The sequence below is a fragment of the Lepus europaeus genome, chromosome Y (assembly GCF_033115175.1).
Source record: "Lepus europaeus isolate LE1 chromosome Y, mLepTim1.pri, whole genome shotgun sequence".
NCBI classification, from domain to species: Eukaryota; Metazoa; Chordata; class Mammalia; order Lagomorpha; family Leporidae; genus Lepus; species Lepus europaeus.
Window position 1 is genome coordinate 10,752,951 of NC_084851.1, and position 21,241 is coordinate 10,774,191.

Here is a 21,241-nt window from a genome sequence, read left to right on the forward strand (position 1 = left end):
GCTTGGGTCCCTGCATTCATTTGGGAGATCTGATGAAGCTCATGGTTCCTGGCTTTAGCATGGCCCAACCTTGGCCACTGCAGCCATTTGGGCAATGAACTAGCAGATGGAAGATCTTTCTCTCTCTCTCTCTCTCTTCCTCCTTCCCTTGCTCCACCTGTCTCTCTCTCTCTCTAACTCTGCCTTTAAAATAAATAAGTCTTTATAAAAACTAACTTTCACAGCTTCCAATATGCACCTATTTTCAAAATTTCATGGGTGAAATCAATAGTGTGTCCCAAGTTACAATTGTAGCTATGGATAGCCCTAAATTTAAACAAAATTGCAAAAAGAAAAGAGAAGAAAAAATAAGGTATTCACTTATTACACTTCATTTTAATTATAACAAATGCTTCAATATTCCATGGTCAAGTGAATCCAATTACTCCATAGGAGGCAGAGTGACTCTAACAGAATAAGTAACATATTAAAAGTAAACTAAGTTTTTGGAAGTTAAAATTTGGCTAAAGTGGAAATCCACAGGCCAAATTAAACTGAGTAAGATGGCCAAATACAAGGAAATTCAAAGGCTTCAAGTATCACAATTTATGATAAAAGAAACAATTAACACAGGGATGAGTATTCCCACTGCTTTCCCATGCAGTCCAATTTTGCCTTGTTCTTAAAACTAGAAAGAAAAATAATAATTATATGGTGGCGGCTTAACCAACTGAACCACAATACCGGGCCCTTTGAATAGCTTTTGTTACTTGATGTTGGAGAGTTTCCTTATCCTGTTCCGGACATGTAGCCTTAGACAGAAAACACTGTCATCCTCTCTGGCAGTGGTCACCTCCCAGCATGAAATGACAAAAGCAATTCAAGGCCTGGCATTTGGGCTTAGCTGGTTAAATCAATGAATGTAACACTGGCATTCCATGAGTTCAGGTCCAAGTCCTGGTCACTCCATTTCAGGTCCAGCTCTCTGCTGATGTGCCTGAGTGGGTAGCCCAAGTGCTTGGGACAGTGCCACCATACAAGAGACCTGGAAGTATTCCCAGGCTCACAGCTTTGGCTTGGTCCAATGGTGACCATTGCATCCTTCCCTCCCTCCTTCACTGCAACTCTGCTTTTCAAATAAATTGTATAATAAATCCTAGGAAAAAGCTATCCAAATAATCTTCACATCATTCTTCTGACTGTTGATTGTATTATTATTGGTCTGGATGCATGCCTCAGTTTGCAAACCAGGGACCCAAACTTTTGTTTTTCCCAAAGAAACCTTTTATTTAATCAGTACAAATTTCATAAGTACAACTTTAGGAATATAGTAATTCTTCCCACCATACCCACTTTCCTACCCCTACTCCACTCCACCTACTCCTCCCTCTCCCATTGCCAGTCCCATTTGCCATTAAGATTAATTTTCAATTAACTTTATACACAGAAGGCTCTGTACTAAGCAAAGATTTCAATAATTTGCACACACACACACAAAACTGAGAACAAGTTTTATAGTTAATTCTCATAATACAAGTCATTGAGGACAGAAGTCCTGCATGGGAAGTAAGTATACAGTGACTCCTGTTGTTAATTTAACAATGAACACTCATGTATGATATCAGTGATCACCTGAGGTTCTGAACATTAGCTGCCAAGGTTATGGAAGCCTTTTGAATCCCAAATCTCTGTCAGGAGACCCAAACTCTTTTTTATTGACAGGCAGTTAGACAGTGAGAGAGAGACACAGAAAAAGGTCTTCTTTCCGTTGGCTCATTCCCCCAATGGCTGCTATGGCCGGCGTGCTGTGCTGGTCCAAAGCCAGGAACCAGGTGCTTCCTCCTGGTCTCCCATGCAGGTGCAGGGCCCAAGCACTTGGGCCATCCTCCACTGCCCTCCCTGGCCACAGCAGACAGCTGGATTGGAAGAGGAGAAACCAGAACAGAACCGGCACCCCCACTGGGACTAGAACCTGGAGTACCAACACCGCAGGCAAAACATTCGCCTAGTGAGCCACGGAGCCGGTGAGACCCAAACCTTAAAAGGAAGCATTTCTAGGTCAGTGGGGGCTAAAATTTAAAAATAAAACAAAAACAAAAAAAGGACACTCCTGTATCAATATCACTGCATATGCAACTTTGTCAAACTTTATATCTTTGACAAACCAATGGTTAAGAATGATGTACTACAGTTGCAGTGATCTGTGATTATTTTAGTATTTACTGTATATAATTGAAATGGACATCGTTTTGATTTTTATTTATAGCCTTTGTCTATATTCCTGATGAACTATGCTGTTTTTATTTTTTATTTGTTGAACTCTTTATTTCGTGGAGTGGCGCAATGGGTTAAAGCCCTGGCCTGCAGAGCCGGCATCCCGTGTGGGCACCGGTTCTAGTCCCAGCTGCTCCACTTCTGATCCATCTCTCTGCTGTGGCCTGGGATAGCCATGGAGAATGGCTCAAGTCTTTGGGCCCCTGCACCCATGTGGGAGACCTGGAAGAAGCTCCTGGCTCCTGGCTTTGGATTGGTGATCTCCAGCCATTGTGGCCATTTGGAGAGTGAACCAGCAGATGAAAGATCTCTCTCTCTCTGTCTCTAACTCTCTCTATAGCTCTGTCTTTCAAATAAATAAAATGATTCTTTAAAAAAGTGAAATGTAATATCAAAAATTCAAAAAGAAATGAAGCAAGAAAGAAAAGGAAAGGGAGGGGGAAGGCAGGGAAGTACTGCATTCTTTGAATTGTGTCTATAAATGACAATGAATAGGAATTGTGTTGTATTAATTCCCATGTATATATCATGATTTGAGAATCCAATGTACCAATAAATTACTCATAAAATAGCAAAACAAAACAAAACAATAAAAAATCACATTTTGAGTACAGAGCAATTTGTTCATTGAGAGAGCATTACTTCTTTGCTTAGGAACTGTATATCTTCCCTGGGAAGCAAAATTGGTGCAACAATTGGAGAAGCAACCTCAGACTTCAGTGTTAGGTCAAAGAAAATAGCCCAAAGTAAGTGAGCTGCACATGTCTTATGTAGGTGCACTTGTCTTATGTAGGGAAAGCCCCTCACCCTACAAACAGCTGACCACCAAAGATGCCAGGAAAAGTGCTCCCTCTGTTGGTAGAACAAATAAGCCTCATTACATACAGGCCCAGATCCTGGCACTTTTGGAGATTCAACATTAGCAGAAATCAACCAAGCCTTTCATCTGGAAGCTGACTATCAAAGATTGATGAGGGAAAACACCCAGAACTCAAGGCCGATTTGAAATTTTAGAATGCAGTCATCAGTGTGCTTCAAGAGGCTAGTGAGTCACACTTAGTGGATTTCTTGGAAGAAACTAATTTGTATGCCATTCACACTGAGAGTTGTCATCACATTCAGAATCATCCAGTTGGTTCACTGTATGTGGGGAGAGAAGGCTTTAGTGGAAGCAGTTTTTGTGGCATTTTATAGTGAATTCTGTAAAATACTTTGGTTTAACTAGTGACTTTTTGTAAGAAAAATTTTATAATACATTGCATATATTTCCTACACTATATTGCACAGTAAAATGTCATTACATCTTTCAGTATGAATATGAAAAATGTTCACAGATCTCAATGATGTGAGCCCTGTTGCTCAGGAGTTACATTCCTAAAATGCAGAAGAGATGGGTGATATTTCTTGCTTTCTTGATGCATGTGCTGTGTATTAATAACTTGTAGTGTAGCTATTAATGTTCTAGAGTTGATTAAAAATGACATTTTCAAGAAAACTGGTTATACCTTGATCCAAATATTTAGTGAGTGGGGCTATTAGGTCTGACCATGCATCATGGTGATAGAACATGGACTTTTACAAGGGTGAAGATCCAAGTCTCAACCACAGTCTATCTTACAGTTCCCTTAAAAAAATTAAACCTGGCAGCTATAGAGTACACTATATACACTGATATATTGTAGTGTCAACATTTTAAATTGGTCTTCTACATTCACAAGTGGTGGAGAGTCTTGTCATAAACATGTACCATTTACATCTGGTTTTCTAACTAGACTGCACTTGTCTTCATTGTAGTAAAATGCTTTGTGCAATATACCTTACATAAGTCCTCATTCTACCATAAGTTAACTAACCCTCCAGCTGGTAATGAAAACAGGAACAGGAGGGTTCCATTTGTAAGTGTTCTAGAATAAGATACAAGTTATTTATATTTGAATTCTGTTATTAATATTTTGATCTAGTTCATGCAGGTTTTTGTTGTGTTGTGGTTGATCCCATAACTGAGATTTATTTTCTCTTCTACCAAGAGGAAACAATGCAGATGTTCTTTTCTCATTCAGAGTTTATAGTGCAACTCTTTTTTTTCTTTATTTTTTTAAATTTTTTACAGGCAGAGTGGATAGTGAGAGAGAGAGACAGAGACAAAGGTCTTCCTTTGCCGTTGGTTCACCCCCCAATGGCCGCCGCGGCCAGTGCGCTGTGACCTGCGCACCGCGCTGATCCGATGGCAGGAGCCAGGTGCTTATCCTGGTCTCCCATGGGGTGCAGAGCCCAAGCACTTGGGCCATCCTCCACTGCACTCCCTGGCCACAGCAGAGAGCTGGCCTGGAAGAGGGGCAACCGGGACAGGATCGGTGCCCCGACCGGGACTAGAACCCGGTGTGCCAGTGCCGCAAGGCGGAGGATTAGCCTATTGAGCCGCGGCGCCAGCCTATAGTGCAACTCTTAGTGTAAGCCTGCTGTGGAGCAGCAGCAAGCAGCACACGCCTCCAGTTTATGGAACTTTTGCCAATTATGCTGGTGTCTGGTTAGATTATGTCTGGTTATCGTCTAAGGAAAATCACTTCCCTAAAGATAGCTTTCTAAGTGATTTTAAAACTTATTTTTCTTTTCTTTTTTTTTAATTTTTTTTTTATTTTTGACAGGCAGAGTAGACAGTGAGAGACAGAGACAAAGAGAAAGGTCTTCCTTTTGCCGTTGGTTCACCCTCCAATGGCCGCCGCGGTAGCGCGCTGCGGCCGGCGCACCGCGCTGATCCGATGGCAGGAGCCAGGTGTTTATCCTGGTCTCCCATGGGGTGCAGGGCCCAAGCACTTGGGCCATCCTCCACTGCACTCCCTGGCCACAGCAGAGAGCTGGCCTGGAAGAGGGGCAACCGGACAGGATCGGTGCCCCGACTGGGACTAGAACCCGGTGTGCCGGCGCCGCTAGGCGGAGGATTAGCCTATTGAGCCGCAGCGCCGGCCTAAAACTTATTTTTCTTTTGAAGTTTTTAGGTCAATTATGTATGCTGACTGGATTTACAAATAATCTTATCAAAAAATAATGTACTTACCTACAAATATATGTAGCTATTTGTCAGTTAAAAATAAAATGTTTTTAAAAAGCAAAGATTGGAGTGGAAATTTTGGGATTAAGCCACTGCTTGTGATGCCCGCATCTCAAATAGAGCCTGCTTTGAGTTTCTGCTGCTCTACACTTGTGATTCATCTTGTTAATGTGCCTGGGAGGCAATGTATGATGGCCAATATGGTCTGAAGGCCATCTCCCTTTGGGAGACCTGAAAGTGGTTCCTGGATTCTGGCGTCAGCATGGCCCAGCCCTAAAATTTGTAGATATTTGATAACTAAAACAGTAAATGAAAAGTATCTCTCTTTCCCGTCTTCTTTTTTCTGTCATTATGCTTTTTAAATAAAGAAATATTCCAAAGTGAAAGGTTTTCATGTGGACTTCAAATAAATGTTATCAAATAATATATTGTATACAGAAGAAGAAAAGTTTAACATATAAAAAGAGCTGAAAATTTAAATGATGAAACAAAGATATACCAAAATGTAACAGAGAGTTATAACGCCTGGCCACCTCAATAATAGATAGAAAATTTTAAAACAGTGTTACTAAAGATAAAGTGGGGCATCTTTTAGCAATAGAAATGTCAAACAATTTAAATAAGATAACAAATATAGATATATATTTCTCCTACAGAAATGCTCAACATTTTAGGAAAAAGAGACAAAGGGATAAGCAGAGTCTTCAACAATAGCATTTGGATTTGCCAATATCTTTCTTTTAGTAATGGATGGCACAACTATGAAACAGACTGAAAAGGATATGGAAGATGTGAATATGATAAAATAACAAAGTTAGTTGATATATATCATACTACTCAAGAGAATATGACTTTCATTCAGTGTGCATGCAACATTTTCCACAGAAAACATTTTGCTACATCATAAAATCAGCTGAATAAACCTTGATGAACTGAAATCATGTAAGATATTTTCTCTGACCACAATTAGGAGTATTTGGTCTAGTGGTTAAGATAATGTGTGTTGGGGCTAGTGCTGTGGCACAGGGGTTAAAGACCTGGCCTGAAGTGCCAGCATCCCATATGGGCACCATTTCTAGTCCCAGCTACTTCTCTTCTGATCCAGCTCTCTGCTACAGCCTGGGAAAGCAGTAGAAGATGGCCCAAGTACACAGGCCCCTGCACCCATGTGGGAGACCTGGAAGAAGCTCCTGGCTCCTGGCTTCAGATCAGCACAGCTCCAGACATTGCGGCCATTTGGGGAGTGAACCAGCAGATAGAAGACCTCTCTCTCTGTCTCTACCTCTCTCTGTAACTCTATCAAATCAAATTAAATAAATCTTTTTTAAGAAAAAAAAAGATGTGTGTTATATCCAAATCAAAATCAGAGCACTGAAGTTCAAGTCTTGGCTCTGATTTCATTGCAGCTTCCTGCTAATAAGCATCCTGGTAGGAAGCAGGTGATGTCTGAAGTAATTGCATCATTGCTACCCTTGTGGAAGACTTACACTGAATTTCTGGCTCCATTTTGCCTGGATGAACTCCAACAGTTGTGAGTATTTAGGAAGCTGGGCAATCTCTCTTTCTCTCTCTCTTTCAATGTTTTTTTAAAATAAATTCTAAAAGCCAAAACAAAAAGGGTACTTGAGAAGTTGTAATATAAGTGGAAAATAAGCAATCCATTGTGGGAAAAAAATAATGGAATGGAAAAAAAAAACCTCAAGGGAAATTATAAAATACTAGGAAATGATTGAAAATAAAAACACATTATACAAGAATTCATGTGATTAACAGAGTGGTAGATGGAAATTATCAGATATAAAAATATTTTATGAAGAAGAAATATATAAAATCAATAAGGCAGACTTCCCATTTAAAAACAAAACAAAAAAAAAAAAACCTAGAAAAAGCTGGGAAAAATAAACTCCAAAAATAGCATCATAAAGAAATAGATTCAGGGCAAAAGTTCATTGTTGAGAAACTTGGGGCTGGGTTGATGGCAATGGGAGCTGACCCCCTCTTTCCATTCAGTATGCCTCTAACTATAAACCCAACCACTACTCCCACTACTCCCAATATCTAATGGATTCCATTGAAAACTACAACATCTGCCTCTTCCCTTGATGATGGATGCTGCTATAATAACTATACTGCCCCTATTGCTAATTTGCTGTCTGCATTCAGCTCATGGGAGTGGCATATTTGCTATCATCACCCACTTGATCTTGTCTACACATCTACTAGCTTGGCTTGCTGAGTGAGAAAATGTGCATGGTGTAGACCATGCTGCGACTGCAAGTAGTGACTCTGGATATCATAGATGTTGGCAGGATATTTGAGATCTGCATCCAAGACAAAAACTATGCTACTCACCATTCAGCACACAATTTTGACAACAGCCAAATTACCTCCATTTCTTATCTAATGACCCAGGGATAACACATGGGTCCAGACAGGAGCTGCATTTATTGAGGAGGGGGGCACTATGAATCCTGAACTCTAGTCATTTCCATGAGCTGCTACACAAACGACAGCAAACAACAAACAAGTGAGCTCCTAGCCACTTTCATTGATGTTCTCTGCACCACCTGGGCTGTCTCAGCACCCAGGATCTGCATCACATCACAGACCAGACTTTCAATCTGAACAAGACATATGAGGTCTGGGCTATGTCTATGCACAATCCAAGCTTCCTGCAATGTGCCATATCATCCCCAGTTGCTCCAGCATCTTCATCTTATCTCCATGAGCATACCCACCTCCCTACTGCAGTGGCACCCAAGGGTATGCCAGCCTCTGTCAACTGATGGTCCTCTTTGGAGGTTGGATTCTCCCTTTCCAAAGATTCTATGGGGGACTGGTACCATGGCATAGTAGGTTAGCCTCTCTCTGCAGCATCAGCATCCCATATGGGCACCAGTTCAAGTCCCAGCTTCTCCTCTATAATCTAGATGTCTGCTAATGGCCTGGGAAAGCAGCAAAGATGGGCCAAGTGCTTGGGCCCTTGAACCCACATGGGAGACCCAGAAAAAGCTCCAGGCTCCTGGCTTGAGATTGGCTCAAATTTGAATGTTGCAGCCATTTTTGGACTGAACAAGCAAATGGAAGGCCTCACTCTCTCTCTCTTACTCTGCCTTCCAAATAAATCAATCTTAAAAAGCAGACAATGGGCAGTAAGGGATCCCCACAGCTAGTGGAAGTTTCCTTTAATGGAATGATGCTCCAGAAGGGATCAGCAATAGATTGGCAGGCTTTGCCTTACAGTGGGCTCTCAGTAGTAGTTGGTTAAGCTGCCATAAAGGCCTCTACATAAGGGATATCTATTTACCATACACATGAAACAATAGTTCTAGCTATAAAATGGTATTACAATTTAAGTTCCAATTATCTAGTTGCATTTTTTCCCTCAAATTTACTGCAGCCAAGGAATACTACAGAAAATGATGGATCATTCCTTCTTTAAGGTCTGGTGATCAAACCATGAACAGTTTTTATACCATACAGTATTATCATAAAGCCATGGGTTTCACTTGTCACAGAATAAAGAAGAAATAATGGTGATAAGACAGGCATCTCTGCTCATTTCCAACAAAGAAGGGAAGATAACAAGCCATTCCTGTTTGATCTCCCATTTGAGGAAGAACAGGCCTGGCAATACTTCTGGGTTTATGGAATCAAATAATCCCAGTGATAGAATCAACTAGTCCTTACTGAATAACCCCATCCTCAATATTTCTAAATCTCTCACACAGGGTCCTTCCCTATATGGCAGAAACTTCCACTTTTTAAAAGATTTACTTATTTGAAAAGCAGAGTTACACAGAAAGGAGAGACACACAGAGAGGGAGATAACTTCTATCCACTGGTTCACCCCTGAAATGAGAGAAATGGCCAAAGTTGGGCTGATCTGAAGCCAGGTTTGAGGAGCATTTTCAAAATTGCCCACATGGGTGCAGGGGCCCAAGGATATGTGTAATTTTCTGCTGCTTTCCCATGCACATTACAGGGAGTGGATTGGAAGTGAAGCAGCCAAGGCACCAACCAATGCCTCTATGAGATGGCACTGCAAGTGCATTGGCTGCAGAACCTTCCACTTTTAGCCCATATCCTGACCTAATGATGCCTAGTCAGGCCATGAGAAAGAATCAGCCCTGAAACTCAGTTCCAAGTGTGATGGTTGACCCAGGTACACAGGTAGCATTGTCAACATGTGGGAGGGAAGTCTTGAAGACTCTGAAATATCCCTACTTTGACAGTGCACTATATGCAATATTATTCCTCAAGAAATCCAACAGGAAATTCCAAAGTTAAAAGATTTAATTTGGAATTTTGGATATGAATAAAAACCACAATTGTCTGAAATTTAAAACATTCCATCAAAATAAGACTCCACATCATTGAAAACATCGTCACTCATTTAACCAGGATGCTTTGATCAAGAAGTATAGACCAGATATAGTTTTAAGATCACTCATCTTTGAAAAATAAGTTGATAATTTTAACTTTTTAAAAAGAGATTTATGTATTTATTTGAAAGGCAGAGTTACAGAGAGGGAAGGAGAAGCAGAAACAGAGACCTTCCATCCACTGGCTGGGCCAGGCTGAAGCCAGGAGCTCCAAACCATCTTGATGGTCTTTAATGGGGGTGCAGGGGTCCAAGCACTTGGGCCATCTTCCACGGCTTTCCCAGTATCATTTGCAGAGAATGGGGTTATGGGCTTAGTAGGGAATATGGGATACTGGTGCTGCAGGTAGATTTACCTGTGCTGGCAGCACAGGGCCTGGGATTCTTCTGGTGATATTATTCCCAAGCTCCCCTATCCTCATGGTCCTCTATTTCAGCTGGCAGCATTATGTCCTGGGGTGTAGTGCAAGGCCAGAACCACTGGGCACTGTAGAGGGCTGCCCTAGCTGGCTGCAGAGCTTGGAGTTGAGGGGGCCATCAAAGCCACCAGGTTGCTCCAAAATTGAGGGTTCCTGTTGACCCCAGGTGGCTGCAGCCTGGCTCCAGTGTTGTGCTGGTTCCCCAGCAAGGAGAGCTTATACCCACGGGACCCAAATCCATTGCCTGCCCCCCAAGATGTAGAGCATACACTTCTGCCTACCAGCCTTTGTAGACTCCAAGCATCTGGTGCCACTGAATCCTGCCTCTGTTTAAGGAAATTGTGTACATCCAGACAGTAGCAATAGGTGACATGAGAGCCAAAGATGCACCACCCTGTTGTTCTCCCATCACCCATCCCCTCTTTCCTGACTCGTGCACCCACCTTTGCTCCACCAGCCCACTGCCCATCTCTCGTCTCCTTTATGCCCCAGGCACACTCAGGACACTGTCACTACCCACTCTCCACACTCACCAGCCTGCGCCTGCACTGCTGGGAAAGCTCTCATCAGCCTGCTGCTTTCCCCCTCCTGGCTGTCGGATTCCCTCTTTCCTCCTTGCCATCTACAGCATTTCAGGGCCAACCCATGCCTTTCTGAACATCTGCCTTGAAAGTCTCAGTATTCCATCCCCATTCATTTCCATGGTCAGCTCTGGACTAGGAAGGCCTCTGACTCTCTCACTAGGCCCCTCAGGTTCCCTCTTTTGCAGTTAGCACATAATCCTTGGCTTCAGCTTCACCCTCCACTGTCTCAACCCAGAGCTCAGATTAGGAGAGTTAAATAGGGGAGGGCTCCCCCTCTATGCATAGCAGTACCTCCTGCTCTGGGAGCCCACACCTGTGTAAGACTAAGGCCCGAGACAAATTTCATTTGCCCTGGAGGGGAGCACTGAGGTCAGGAATGCTGCTGATAGAGTTCACAGCTTTAGGATTCCCCCAGATGACCTGGGGTGGGGGGGAGCCACAGTGCTCCCTTTTGCTTGTCTTCTCCTGACTTCCATCCACCTCTATGCCAACTCTCTGGATGAAGCCAGGAGCTAGGAGTTTCTTCCAGGTTTCCCATGTGGGTGGCAAGGGCTAAACACCTAGGACTCTTTTTTTTTGTATTTTGATTTTTTAACTTTTATCTAATAAATATAAATTTCCAAAGTACAACTTTTGGATTATAGTGGCTTCCCCCCACCCCCCCTCATAACCTCCCTCTCACCACAACCATCCCATCTCCTACTCCCTCTCTCATCCCATTCATCATCAAGATTCATTTTCAATTATCTTTAGAGAAGATCAATTTAGTATATGCTAAGTAAAGATTTCAACAGTTTGCACCACACAGATTTAAAATGTGTTCCCCAGGCCATTAGTGGAATGCTGGATTAGAAGTGGAACAGCCTGGAGAACTGGAGCCCATATGAGATAACAGTGTTGCAGGCTGGGGCTTTACTTTGTAGGCCACAAAGCCAGTCCCTGGAAGGGCTTTTCAAATTTGAGTAAGAACATGGCTCTGTCATTTCTTTTACAATGAAAAGTTGCTAGCAATCTATAATATAAAATATGCAGATTATGGTGTATCAACACCATACAATCAATTGAAGAATAGGCTAAATGGGGAAATCCAGAAACAAAGCAAACCTACTTCAGTATTGGCAGTGACTTTCATGGATGATGGAATCAAAGTGTTATTGTTCATGTTAATGCTTTTAGAATTTCTTTTTTCCAAAATGAACAACATTTTCTATAGAATAAAGGAAAAAAATCACCCATGGTCTTCTAGCTTGATAAAATCTCAGTTATTATAGTTTTGACACCTTTTTCTATCCAAGTTTTTTTACACAAGTATAATCATAATACATACATTGTTTTACCCTCCTTTTAAACAAGACATGAATTTATTTATATGAGAGGTTTTACATACAGCATTGAATGCATGATCCATAAAAATATATAATGTGAGCTGTGTTAACTAAAGATGTCCTCTAACATATTATTTAAATAGCAGAAGATAAGCCCCACAATGGGAGGTAATACTTGTAAAACATATATCCACAAGAATTGCCTGCAAATTTTATGAAGCCTGTGACATTTAGTAAGGTGATAAATCCTCCAACTTAAACCTAACTAAATTGAGTTATATTTACATAGGATATGTGCAGATTAGAAATAAATACATACAATATATTGAAAAATGGGGAATTGTGATAAAAGAATGAATGTTTCATAAAATTAATAAAAATCAAATGCCAATGAGGTAGAAACACTACATATTTATAAAATGGTCTTAATAAACAATCATGATGGTGCCAATTGTTTACTAGCATATAGAGTATTCAAAAATATTATTCATTACTGGTCAAAATAGCTAAATCCTTCACAAGATATCAGGATAAGTTATTATAAAGCCTGTGATAGTATCATCATAAAGTACAGGAAAGATGTCCTGATAGATTTACCCAGCTAACTTGAAAGTTTAAACCCATAACCTAGGATAAAAACATATACAACAGCTTTATTAATAGTGCCTAAAACCTGAATGGAATCGCAATGTTCTTTAGTAGATAAACAGAGAGCCAAGCTGTCCCAGTAGGTGGAGGCTCTTGAAGGCACATGGGATTAGGAAATATGGGGCATGGACACTGGACATGGGGACACAAGAGAAAAGGCATGGGGTGGAATCACAGGGGGTCCAGAGACAAAAGGAAGACATTGGCTTCAGGTAAGTAGCACGCAGACAACTGAAGGAAGCCACAGTTGTAAGCAAAGGGCAGAGTGGTACCCAAAGGCTTCCATGAACTGGGAGTAAAGGGGTGAAGTCACTGCAGGGAAGGAGAAAGGTCACTCTATAAAGAGAAGGATTGGAGACACAGAAGTCCTGACAGGTTGTATGGACAAGAGAGGTTAGCATTTAGGGAAAATTAGGGCTACATACAGAGTGGCTGAGGACACATGAGGACTGGCATGGTGTGCAGGCACAGCAGGAGACTTGAAGAGAGATGTGCTGTACATAAAAGGGATGAGGACTCTCACATCTGGTACATGCTGCTGACACAAGGAATAGAAGCGTTAAAGAGCTGGTTTGGATGACACTTTTTAAATGGCAAAAATATCAAAATGAACAAGTGTCCCAAATAAAGGAGATGTTGAAATCGCAAATAACATATGGGTTTTAGGAACAGGATTAGAAATATGCAAAATGAGCAGACACATGGAACTGGAAACATTAGGAGGCAGACAGGGAATATTATTGGATTTGGAAACACAGCAAAAAATACAGGAGATGCAATATAAATTGGCACAGTAGTTGGAGATCTGCTTAGAGAAAATTTAGAGCCTCAAGTGATTGAGAACCAGTCATTATGGCTTCCTTTTTTAAAATTGATTTTTTTATCTGAAGGAGAGAGAGAGATTGAGACACAGAGAGAGAGATAGAGAGAGAATCTTCCATCGATCCACTGGTTCATCCCCCAAATGGTTGTAATGGCCAGACCTGGGCCAGTCTGAAGCCAGGTGCCAGGAGCTTCTTCTGGATCCCCCATATAAGTGTAGGGGGCAAGCATTTTGGCAATCTCTTGCCAAATCAGGCCATTATCAGGGAGCTGAACTGCAAATAGGGCAGCCTGAACTCAAACTGGCACGAATATGGAATGCTGGGTTTGCAGGTGGCAGCTTTACCCACTATGCCACAATGCCAGCCCCCTGTAGTTTCTTTCTTAAGAACTAAAATTAACTATAGAATGAACCATACAATAGAGGCAAGTAAAAACAGGCAGGCATCAATGAAATACCCATAGAAAAATACACAATACAAATAATGGAAAAGAGTTTTTAAAGCATATTACCAAAATTAATAAAGACTAGTATAAGTCATTAAGGAAATAAAAGAGAAACACCATACAAACAACCAGCTTAAGCAATCCAAATAGCATCATCTTCAAAAATTTTCTTTTTTTTTTCTTTTTAAAGATTTATTTATTTCAAAGTCAGAGTTCCAGGTGAGGCAGCAGAGTAAAGAAAAAAAAAAGAAAAACAAAGAGCTACACATATACACATGAACACACACACACACACAGAGAGAGAGAGAGAGAGAGAGAGAGAGATCTTCCATCCCTTGGGTCACTACCTAAATGGCTACAGTGGCTAGGGAGGCAAAATCCAGGAGTGAGGAGCCAGGAGCTTCATCTGGGTCTCCTGTGTGGGTTGCAGGGGTTCAAACACTTGGGCCATCTTCAGCTACTTTCCCAGGACATTTGGTGGGCTGCCACATCAGAAGTGAAGCACACGGGACTCAAACTGGTGCCTTTATGGGATGTTGGCATCCCAGGCAGCAGCATTACTCATTACACCACAAAGCCCTCCAGATACCCTCCTCCATTTATAAACCTTAACAAGATAGTAAGGATTTTGAGAAATAGGAGTAAAATTTTGTAAAAAGATATCAAAAGTCACCGTATTTTGTAAACCAATATACCATAACACAGATATTGCATCATGTGGAGAACTTCCATATAAGTTAAATAAGACTAATCAGTATTGCAAAAATCATATCAATGAATTTAAAAATTCCGCAAGCAAAATTTCTGACTCAGAAAATTCTAGACATTCAAGGAAGGTTGTTCCTCATTTTCCCAGACTCATCCAAAGTAGCAGTAAACAGAGAATATAGTTAAATTTCCTTTGAATTCATTGCTTTACATTATGACACAGTCAGATCATGTGGAAGGAACTTAGCATAAATCTTTAATAAGAGATACAGGTATTTAAAGCAAAATATGAAAACAGAAGAGATCAACAAACAGGATACATTAGAAAATGCAAAGATGATTTAACATTCCAAAATAAACCAAGTAAATGATTCATGTGTAAGAAAAATATAAAGTAAATCCCATGATCGTTGAGATTAAATGTTGAAAAGCTTTTAATAAAAAATCTTATAACCATAAAAAGAACAGAAAAACAATAGCAAATCCCTAATTGTAATTAAGACTCGCTACAGAGAAGTAATAATAAACAGCGTAATTAACACAGAACACTAAACAATTTTTCCCTGGAAGTAATCTTGGACAAGGCTTTCTCCTCTCTCTTTCTTCAACATTGTCCTGGATGCATAATTAGAGAAATTAAACAAACAAAAAGAAATGTAAGGTATAGGGTCAGCTTTTAAGAAATAAAACTCTTGGCCGGCGCCGTGGCTCAACAGGCTAATCCTCCGCCTTGCGGCGCCGGCACACCGGGTTCTAGTCCCGGTCGGGGCACCGATCCTGTCCCGGTTGCCCCTCTTCCAGGCCAGCTCTCTGCTGTGGCCAGGGAGTGCAGTGGAGGATGGCCCAAGTGCTTGGGCTCTGCACCCCATGGGAGACCAGGATAAGCACCTGGCTCCTGCCATCGGAACAGCGCGGTGCGCCGGCCGCAGCGCGCTACCGCGGCGGCCATTGGGGGGTGAACCAACGGCAAAAGGAAGACCTTTCTCTCTGTCTCTCTCTCTCACTGTCCACTCTGCCTGTCAAAAAAAAAAAAAATTAAAAAAAAAATTAAAAAAAAAAAAGAAATAAAACTCTTAATGTATGTTAATGATACTAGTATACATAAAATCCAACATAAGCCAAAACCAAATATGAGCTGATAGGTGAATTAAGCAAAATTATTGGGTACAGGATCAACACAATCAAGTGGGTTACCAGGTCCCCATATAAAGCAAAAAGAAAACAATGGTAACAAAGTAGAACCCAGAAAGTGAATATCTGTATGAGAAATACTCTTCAAAGCCATACTTAACAAAAATCAAATGACCTAACAGACAAATAAGCCAAGAACACAAAGAGAAAAAGGCCCAGAATCCAGTAAACTGTAACTCACCTGAGGATTATGGCAAGCTCCAGTTTCAAGGTCTGAACAGGATTTCAGGAGATGGGATCCTGGCGGCTGGGCAGCGCCCCCTGCTGTCGGGAAGGCCAAGTTTCAGGCCTGAGGCCAAGACCCGCCTCTCACTCCCCCCACCCAGCACAACCCCAAGGGCCCGCCCTCAGGCTAGGGACGATGCTGATTGGGTACGTCCTCTTTGACGTCATGCAGCCTCTGTGACTGTTGAATCAGGCGCGCCATGGCAACAGGGCAGACCCTGGGGGCTCCTCTTCCTGTTGCCTCCAAGGTCAGCTTCTGGTTCTGCTCCCAGAGCCCTGGTAGGCTCAGAGGTTTCTACCCTGAACTCCCCTCAGCCAGGGCCCTGAGAGGACGTCCGGAGTCCCTGGACGCCGGCATTGGGGAGTGTGAGGTCCCGGGCCCACAGGAGGGGGGGGCAGGCAGCGGGGGGCCTGTCTCAGCATGCAGCGACTCCGCCTGAGCCCGGCCTCACCTCTCCAGGTTGTGTGGGGAGAAGGAGAATCTGAACCTCACGCGTGACCTCATTTCCTTGAGTTGAGCACCAGGGTCTCAGGTCCACAGCTTTCCCAGGGTCTGAGTCAGCATTTTGTTGCTATGACGTAACAGCAGAGACTCAGTGCTGTATTTACAACACGCATTTGGGCCAAGGACGAGGGCCAGGGTGTGGGGACGGAGTTTCTGCTGGGGAGGCTTAGGATGGCACAGATCCCATGTGGACAACTGGAGTGTGGGGGAGGCCGACCCCAGGTGGTGTGAGCACCAAGACCTGGAGCCTGGGGCACCTGAGTGTGGGTTCAACAGGCCGCCTCCCAGAGCTCATTCCATTCGTGTCTTTTGTAGAAATTTACTTCCGTTTATTCACAGTCTGTCCACTTGTGTAGGAACTGTGTGCCATGATTTGAATGTTACCCTGCGGTTTTCTCTGGATTTGTAGAAGGAAAGAGGATCTTTTGTTTCCTGCTAAGTTTGATTAATAATATAAACACTAATGGAATGATTACCCAGGTAAATAAATGGGCCTAAGTCAGTTCAGCGGTATTTTTTTATTTAAGATTTATTTGTTTATTTGAAAAGCAGAGTTACAGAGAGGCAGAGGTGGAGAGAGAGAGAGAGAGCGAGAGAGAGAGGTCTTCCATCCATTGCTTCACACCGCAGATGGCCACAGTGGCCAGAGCTGTGCTGATCCAAAGCCAGGATCCAGGAGGTCCTTCCCTGTTTCCCAGGGGGGTGCAGGGCCCCAAGAACTTGAGCATCTCCCGCTTTGCCAGGCCATAGCAGAGTGGGATGGGAAGTGGAGCAGTGGGATGGGAACCGGCTCCTATATGGGATGCTGGCAATGCAGGCGGCAGCTTTATCTGCTGTACTGCATTGTCGGCCCCAGGGATCTTCTTGATCTCTTCTACCTCTGCCCCCACGGGTGAATGAGTCTTTAATGTCTTTTGTGTGTGTGTGTGTGTGTGTGTGGCTTACTATCTATTACTCTCAGCAGTGAGTTTTTCTTGGTATATTTTGTGATATTTGTGATAATATTTTACTTAATTTTTTCTCATGTGTTACTGCACAGTAATTTTTTAAAATAATGCAAAAATGTTGTTAGGTTATAGGTTGTGAATAAATTCTACTTCTATAGGCAGTGTTAGTGGAGTACAAGGATTAAGTATGTAACTTCTCATGCTTATGCACTTACTTAGTTTTTGACTTCCCAGCACTTAGATTTACCTTATTTATTTACTCCACCTGGTGTTTACTGACATTTCTGTTTGGTAACATATTCCTAGTTACTAATGACCACTGGTTGAGTATTTGTACTGTTGATCTATTTGTACTGATTACAAATGGTGGATTTGTATTTTTGCTTGGAGTTATGTAAGTTTTCTCTTACATATCTTTAATGCTCTATTTAGGGACACTGGTAGGAAGCCTTGTAATGCCTTCTTAGAGAGCTGTCTGTTGTCTTACTGTGTAAGGCTTGCAATAGTCTGACCTAAATTCTGATTAGTCTGAAATGAAAGCTGTTTTTCTACATTTCATTGGATTGGTATTGTAATGGACTATTTTTCTGCATATTTTTATTTTTAAGCAGTTGTGTATATGTGTGTCTTAAGTTGAAAAGAATGGAATTTGGAAATATTTATATAATTTAAATGAACAAAGCAAGGCAATTAGCATATCCATTATGTTATGTACCTATTTTACATGATGAGAATACTTAAAAGTCTAAACTCTTATTTATTTTTCTATTGTAGAACACATTGTTATTAACTATTCTCACCATGTGGCACAACAGATCTCTTGAATGTATTCCTACTATGCAAACCAATGTGTTTGGCCATGATGACTTCAAATCCTCTTCATGTGTCTATATTTAAATGGTTTTCCTATAGACAGCACAAAGTTGGGTCTTGGTTTTATTTTTCCCATGTCAATCTCTATCTGTAGTGCATTTAGATCATGCACATTTAAAGTGATTATTGATGTAAGTGGGATAGTATGCAATGTGGTTGCAATTATTTTCTCATTATTTTTTAAAAGTCTTATTTATTGATTTTTGTTTATTTGAAAGGCAGAGAGCCAGAGGGAGGGAGATCTTCCATTGGCTGTTTCACCCCCTCTGGAAAAAAAAAAAAACCTACAACAGCTGCAACTCAGCCAGATTGAACACAGGAGCCAGGAAGACCATCCTGGTCTTGCACATGTATGGCAGGGACCCAATAACTTGAGCCATCATCTACTGCCTCCCAGGGGGTGCATTCACAGGAAATTGAATCACAACTGGCGTTGTTGAACTCAAAGCTCATGCTCTGATATAGGACATGGTTATCAAAAGTGGAGTGTCAATTTGTTAAGTCAACAACAGGAGTCACTGTGCACTTACTCCTCATGTAGGATCTCTGTCCTTAATGTGTTGCACAATGTGAATGAATGCTATAACTAGAACTCAAACAGTACTTTACACTTTGTGTTTCTATGAGGGTGCAAACTGTTGAAATCTTTATTTAATATATACTAAATTGATCTGTATATAAAGATAATTTAAAATGAATCTTGATGTGAATGGAATGGGAGAGGGAGTTGGTGATGGGAGGGTTGCGGGTGGGAGGGAAGTTATGGGGGGGGGAAGCCATTGCTAAATGCCCATGCTGATTCTTGTTTTAAACATTTTTTGTAATCTTATTTTATATTTTAAAATTTTTTTTCATTTATTTAATTCATTAAAGGCAGAGATACAGAGTGATCTGCCAAGTGCCAGTTCACTCCTTAAATTTCTGCAAGATGGGGCCAACACTGTGGCATACCAGGTAGAGCTGCCACCTGTTAGTTTATTAGTTGCTGTTAATAGTCCCAGTGATCTATTATATTCCTGTGATATCAATTATCTCTGTTTTTTAAAAGATTATATTTATTTGGGTGACAATTATAGACAGAGAGGGAGAGAGAGAGAGAAAGGTCTTCCATCTCCTGCTTCACTCCCTAAATGGCTCCAAGGGCTGGAAGGTGGTCTGATCCAAAGCCAGGAGCCAGGAGCTTCCTCCAGGCCTCCCATGTCAGTGCAGTAGCCCAAGGACTTGAGCCATTTTCCACTGCTTTCCTAGTCCATAAATAGAGAGCTGGATTGGAAGTGGAGCAGCCAGGTGACAAACCAGTGTCAATATAAAATGCTGGTGCTGCAGGTGGAGTCTTAGGCCATTGTCGCACAGTGCTGGCCCCCAGCCATGGCTTTTAATTTCTCTGTGTGTCTGATAATTGTGGGGGCCTTCTAGTTGGCTATAGGAAATATAAGCAGAGATAAGAGTGCATTGCTTTGCTAAGGTGGCCATAACATAAAACTGTAGAATATGGGGCTTGAATCAGAGCAATATATTTCTCCTAGTTCTAGATTAAATAATTGAGAGCAAGATGATAATGGGTTTGGTTGCTCCTGAGACCTCTCTTTGGTTACCACATAGCCACCATGTTGCTGCACCCTTACATGGTATTTCCTCTGTCTGTGTGCATCCCTCCTTATAAGAACAGTGATCAGTTTGAATCAGGGCTTCAGGCTTATGATATCATTTGATGTCAATTATCTGTTTAAAGTCGTATCTCTAAACAGTGTCACATTGGATGTCAGCATTGCCTCGGTAACATGTTAAGGACAAATAGATTTTTTGTTGGTTTTGTTCTATTTAGAAATCAGAATCTAAAATAATATATATTGCTTCTAAATATCCAGATTGCAAATAATAGGATTAATAAGCTTTATTAACTAGAATAAGAATCTTGAGGGGCTGGTGCTGTGGCTCAGCAAGTTAGAGCCACAGCCTGCACAGTCAGCATCTCATATGGGCACCAGATGCAGTCCTGGCTGCTACACTTCCAGTCCAACTCTCTGTTAATGCTCCTTGGAAAGCAGCAGAGATCAGCCCAAGTGCTTGGGCCCTTGCACTCACATGGGATACCCAGAAGAACCTCCTGGTTGCTGGCTTCAGGCCAGCTCAGTCCTGGCTGTTGTGACCCTTTGGGCAGTGAACCAGCAGATGACAGATCTCTCTCTGTCATCTCCCTCCTCTTTCTTTGTAACTCTGCCTTGGAAATAATCTTTTTTAATAAAAGGAATCATAAATGTTCTCAGTGTATGTTGGACTCTATAAATTCACCACCTGATTAATAGATATTAGACTATAACCTATTATACAGTCTAAGTATCTATGCTTCACTAAATTACATATGTTAAGGTCATTACCACCTTCCTACACATCATTCTAAGCCTTAGATAATCTTTCTTCATAATTCATAACAAAGGGTACATGTATCTCAGTGATCAGGAAAGCATTTAAAACAATTTTGTAACAATTAATTCTTTATGGCATGATTAACTTATTAGATGGTGTCCAAAAAATGAGACATTATAAGGAAAACCATGGCTTAGGTATCAATAACCCCAATTTAAATTTCAGCCTTGCCTATTTCTTGCTAATTTTTTTAATTTTTTTTTCTTTTTCACAGGCAGAGTGGATAGTGAGAGAGAGAGACAGAGAGAAAGGTCTTCCCTCCAATGGCTGCTGTGGCTGGCACATCTCACTGATCTGAAGCCAGGAGCCAGGTGTGTCTCCTGGTCTCCCATGTGGGTGCAGGGCCCAAGCTCTTGGGCCATCCTCCACTGCCTTCCCGGGCCATAGCAGAGAGCTGGCCTGGAAGAGGGACAATTGGGATAGAATTCCGTGCC